The following is an 8296-nucleotide window of genomic DNA, read 5'->3' as shown; positions in this document are numbered from 1 at the left end:
ACAATCACACAATCACACAATCACACAATCACACAATCACACAATCACACAATCACACAATCACACAATCACACAATCACACAATCACACAATCACACAATCACACAATCACACAATCACAAAATCACACAATCACACAATCACACAATCACACAATCACGGTCACACAATCACACATTCACACAATCACACAATCACACAATCACTCAATCACACAATCACACAATCACACAATCACACAATCACACAATCACACAATCACACAATCACACAAGCACACAATCACACAATCACACAATCACACAATCACACAATCACACAACCACACAATCACACAATGACACAATCACACAATCACACAATCACACAATCACACAATCACACAATCACACAATCAGAAAATCACACAATCACACAATCACACAATCACACAATCACGGTCACACAATCACACATTCACACAATCACACAATCACACAATCACTCAATCACACAATCACACAATCACACAATCACACAATCATCAATCACACAATCACGGTCACACAATCACACATTCACACAATCACACAATCACACAATCACACAGTCACACAATCACACAATCACACAATCACACAATCACACAATCACACAATCACCTAATCACACAACCACACAATCACACAATGACACAATCACACAATCACACACACACACAATCACACAGTCACAATCACACAATCACAATCACACAATCACAATCACACAATCACAATCACACAATCACAATCACACAATCACACAAGCACACAAACACACAATCTCACAATCACACAATCACACAATCACACAATCACACAATCACACAATCACACAATCACACAATCACAATCGCACAATCACAATTACACAATCACACAATCACACAATCACACAATCACACAATCACTCAATCACACAACCACACAATCACACAAGCACACAATCACTCAATTACACAATCACACACTCACACAACCACACAGTCACAATCACACAATCACAATCACACAATCACAATCACACAATCACAATCACACAATCACAATCACACAATCACAATCACAGAATCACAATCACACAATCACAATCACACAATCACAATCACACAATCACAATCACACAATCACAATCACACAAGCACAATCACACAATCACAATCCCACAATCACAATCACACAATCACAATCACACAATCACAATCACACAATCACAATCACACAATCACAATCACAATCACACAATCACAATCACAGAATCACAATCACACAATCACAATCACACAATCACACAATCACACAATCACACAATCACACAATCACACAATCACACAATCACACAATCACACAATCACACAATCACACAATCACACAATCACACAATCACACAATCACACAGTCACACAATCACCTAATCACACAATCACACAATCTCACAACCACACAATCACGCAAGCACACAATCACTCAATCACACAATCACACACTCACACAATCACACAGTCACAATCACACAATCACAATCACACAATCACAATCACACAATCACAATCACACAATCGCAATCACACAATCACAATCATACAATCACACAAGCACACAATCACACAATCTCACAATTACACAATCACACAATCACACAATCACACAATCACACAATCACACAATCACACAATCACACAATCACAATCGCACAATCACAATTACACAATCACTCAATCACACAATCACACAATCACACAATCACACAACCACACAACCACACAATCATACAAGCACACAATCACTCAATCACACAATCACACAATCACACAATCACACAATCACACAATCACACAGTCACACAAACACACAATCACACAAACACACAGTCACACAATCACACAATCACAAAATCACACAATCACACAATCACACAATCACACAATCACAATCGCACAATCACAATTACACAATCACACAATCACACAATCGCACAATCACACAATCACACAATCACACAATCACAATCGCACAATCACAATTACACAATCACACAATCACACAATCACACAATCACACAATCACACAATCACACAATCACACAATCACGGTCACACAATCACACATTCACACAATCACACAATCACACAATCACACAGTCACACAATCACACAATCACACAATCACACAATCACACAATCACACAATCACCTAATCACACAATCACACAATCTCACAACCACACAATCACACAATCACACAATCACACAGTCACAATCAAACAATCACAATCACACAATCACAATCACACAATCACAATCACACAATCACAATCACACAATCACAATCACACAATCACAATCACACAATCACAATCACACAATCACAATCACACAATCACAATCACACAATCACAATCACACAATCACAATCACACAATCACAATCACACAATCACAATCACACAATCACAATCACACAATCACAATCACACAATCACAATCACACAATCACAATCACACAATCACAATCACACAATCACAATCACACAATCACAATCACACAATCACAATCACACAATCACAATCACACAATCACAATCACACAATCACAATCACACAATCACAATCACACAATCACAATCACACAATCACAATCACACAATCACAATCACACAATCACAATCACACAATCACAATCACACAATCACAATCACACAATCACAATCACACAATCACACAAGCACGTAAACACACAATCTCACAATCACACAATCACACAATCACACAATCACTATCGCACAATCACAATTACACAATCAGACAATCACACAATCACACAATCACACAATCACACAATCACACAATCACACAATCACACAATCACACAATCACACAATCACACAATCACACAATCACACAATCACACTATCACACAATCACACAGTCACACAATCACACAATCGCAATCACGCAATCACACAATCACGATCACACCATCACGGTCACACAACCACACAATCACACAATCACACAATCACACAATCACACAATCACACAATCACACAATCACACAATCACACAATCACACAATCACACAATCACACAATCACACAATCACACAATCACACAATCACACAATCACACAATCACACAATCACACAATCACACAATCACACAATCACAAAATCACACAATCACACAATCACACAATCACACAATCACGGTCACACAATCACACATTCACACAATCACACAATCACACAATCACTCAATCACACAATCACACAATCACACAATCACACAATCACACAATCACACAATCACACAATCACACAAGCACACAATCACACAATCACACAATCACACAATCACACAATCACACAACCACACAATCACACAATGACACAATCACACAATCACACAATCACACAATCACACAATCACACAATCACACAATCAGAAAATCACACAATCACACAATCACACAATCACGGTCACACAATCACACATTCACACAATCACACAATCACACAATCACTCAATCACACAATCACACAATCACACAATCACACAATCATCAATCACACAATCACGGTCACACAATCACACATTCACACAATCACACAATCACACAATCACACAGTCACACAATCACACAATCACACAATCACACAATCACACAATCACACAATCACCTAATCACACAACCACACAATCACACAATGACACAATCACACAATCACACACACACACAATCACACAGTCACAATCACACAATCACAATCACACAATCACAATCACACAATCACAATCACACAATCACAATCACACAATCACACAAGCACACAAACACACAATCTCACAATCACACAATCACACAATCACACAATCACACAATCACACAATCACAATCGCACAATCACAATTACACAATCACACAATCACACAATCACACAATCACACAATCACTCAATCACACAACCACACAATCACACAAGCACACAATCACTCAATTACACAATCACACACTCACACAACCACACAGTCACAATCACACAATCACAATCACACAATCACAATCACACAATCACAATCACACAATCACAATCACACAATCACAATCACACAATCACAATCACAGAATCACAATCACACAATCACAATCACACAATCACAATCACACAATCACAATCACACAATCACAATCACACAAGCACAATCACACAATCACAATCACACAATCACAATCACACAATCACAATCACACAATCACAATCACACAATCACAATCACACAATCACAATCACACAATCACAATCACAGAATCACAATCACACAATCACAATCACACAATCACACAATCACACAATCACACAATCACACAATCACACAATCACACAATCACACAATCACACAATCACACAATCACACAATCACACAATCACACAATCACACAATCACCTAATCACACAATCACACAATCTCACAACCACACAATCACGCAAGCACACAATCACTCAATCACACAATCACACACTCACACAATCACACAGTCACAATCACACAATCACAATCACACAATCACAATCACACAATCACAATCACACAATCGCAATCACACAATCACAATCATACAATCACACAAGCACACAATCACACAATCTCACAATTACACAATCACACAATCACACAATCACACAATCACACAATCACACAATCACAATCGCACAATCACAATTACACAATCACTCAATCACACAATCACACAATCACACAATCACACAACCACACAACCACACAATCATACAAGCACACAATCACTCAATCACACAATCACACAATCACACAATCACACAATCACACAATCACACAGTCACACAAACACACAATCACACAAACACACAGTCACACAATCACACAATCACAAAATCACACAATCACACAATCACACAATCACACAATCACACAATCACAATCGCACAATCACAATTACACAATCACACAATCACACAATCGCACAATCACACAATCACACAATCACACAATCACAATCGCACAATCACAATTACACAATCACACAATCACACAATCACACAATCACACAATCACACAATCACACAATCACACAATCACGGTCACACAATCACACATTCACACAATCACACAATCACACAATCACACAGTCACACAATCACACAATCACACAATCACACAATCACACAATCACACAATCACCTAATCACACAATCACACAATCTCACAACCACACAATCACACAATCACACAATCACACAGTCACAATCAAACAATCACAATCACACAATCACAATCACACAATCACAATCACACAATCACAATCACACAATCACAATCACACAATCACAATCACACAATCACAATCACACAATCACAATCACACAATCACAATCACACAATCACAATCACACAATCACAATCACACAATCACAATCACACAATCACAATCACACAATCACAATCACACAATCACAATCACACAATCACAATCACACAATCACAATCACACAATCACAATCACACAATCACAATCACACAATCACAATCACACAATCACAATCACACAATCACAATCACACAATCACAATCACACAATCACAATCACACAATCACAATCACACAATCACAATCACACAATCACAATCACACAATCACAATCACACAATCACAATCACACAATCACACAAGCACGTAAACACACAATCTCACAATCACACAATCACACAATCACACAATCACTATCGCACAATCACAATTACACAATCACACAATCACACAATCACACAATCACACAATCACACAATCACACAATCACACAATCACACAATCACACAATCACACAATCACACAATCACACAATCACACAATCACACAATCACACAATCACACAATCACACAGTCACACAATCACACAATCACAAAATCACACAATCACACAATCACCTAATCACACAATCACACAATCTCACAACCACCCAATCACACAATCACACAATCACTCAATCACACAATCACACAATCACACAATAACACAATCACACAATCACACAATCACACAATCACACAATCACACAATCACACAATCACACAATCACACAATCACACAATCACACAACCACACAATCACACAATGACACAATCACACAATCACACACACACACAATCACACAGTCGCAATCACACAATCACAATCACACAATCACAATCACACAATCACAATCACACAATCACACAAGCACACAAACACACAATCTCACAATCACACAATCACACAATCACACAATCACACAATCACACAGTCACACAATCACACAATCGTAATCACGCAATCACACAATCACGATCACACAATCACGATCACACCATCACGGTCACACAACCACACAATCACACAATCACACAATCACACTATCACACAATCACACAATCACACAATCACACAATCACACAATCACACAATCACACAATCACACAATCACACAATCACACAATCACACAATCACAAAATCACACAATCACACAATCACCTAATCACACAATCACACAATCTCACAACCACCCAATCACACAATCACACAATCACTCAATCACACAATCACACAATCACACAATAACACAATCACACAATCACACAATCACACAATCACACAATCACACAATCACACAATCACACAATCACACAATCACACAATCACACAATCACAATCGCACAATCACAACTACACAATCAGACAATCACACAATCACACAATCACACAATCACACAATCACACAATCACAGAGTCACGCAATCACACAATCACACAATCACACAATCACACAATCACACAATCACACAATCACACAATCACAATCGCACAATCACAACTACACAATCAGACAATCACACAATCACACAATTACACAATCACACAATCACACAATCACAGAGTCACGCAATCACACAATCACACAATCACACAATCACACAATCACACAATCACACAATCACAGAGTCACGCAATCACACAATCACACAATCACACAATCACACAATCACACAATCACCTAATCACACAATCACACAATCACACAATCTCACAACCACACAATCACACAATCACACAATCACGCAATCACAATCACGCAATCACAATCACGCAATCGCAATCACGCAATCACAATCACGCAATCACACATTCACGGTCACACAATCACGGTCACACAATCACGGTCACACAACCACACAATCACACAATCACACAATCACACAATCACACAATCACACAATCACACAATCACACAATCACACAATCACACAATCACACAATCACACAATCACAGAATCACACAATCACACAATCACACAATCACACAATCACACAATCACGCAATCACACAATCACACAATCACACAATCACACAATCACACAATCACACAATCACACAATCACACAATCACACAATCACACAATCACGCAATCACGCAATCACGCAATCACACAATCACGCAATCACGCAATCACACAATCACACAATCACACAATCACACAAGCACACAATCACTCAATCGCAAAATCACACAATCACACAATCACACGATCACACGATCACACGATCACACAATCACACGATCACGCAATCACACATTCACACAATCACACAATCACACCATCACACAATCACACAATCACGCAATCACAATCACGCAATCGCAATCACGCAATCACAATCACGCAATCACACATTCACGATCACACCATCACGGTCACACAACCACACAATCACACAATCACACAATCACACAATCACACAATCACACAATCACACAATCACACAATCACACAATCACACAATCACACAATCACACAATCACACAATCACACAATCACACAATCACACAATCACAAAATCACACAATCACACAATCACACAATCACACAATCACGGTCACACAATCACACATTCACACAATCACACAATCACACAATCACTCAATCACACAATCACACAATCACACAATCACACAATCACACAATCACACAACCACACAATCACACAATGACACAATCACACAATCACACAATCACACAATCACACAATCACACAATCACACAATCACACAATCACAAAATCACACAATCACACAATCACACAATCACACAATCACGGTCACACAATCACACATTCACACAATCACACAATCACACAATCACTCAATCACACAATCACACAATCACACAATCACACAATCATCAATCACACAATCACGGTCACA

Source organism: Megachile rotundata, unplaced genomic scaffold (assembly GCF_050947335.1).
Source record: "Megachile rotundata isolate GNS110a unplaced genomic scaffold, iyMegRotu1 scaffold0083, whole genome shotgun sequence".
NCBI classification, from domain to species: Eukaryota; Metazoa; Arthropoda; class Insecta; order Hymenoptera; family Megachilidae; genus Megachile; species Megachile rotundata.
This window is presented reverse-complemented; position numbering follows the sequence as displayed.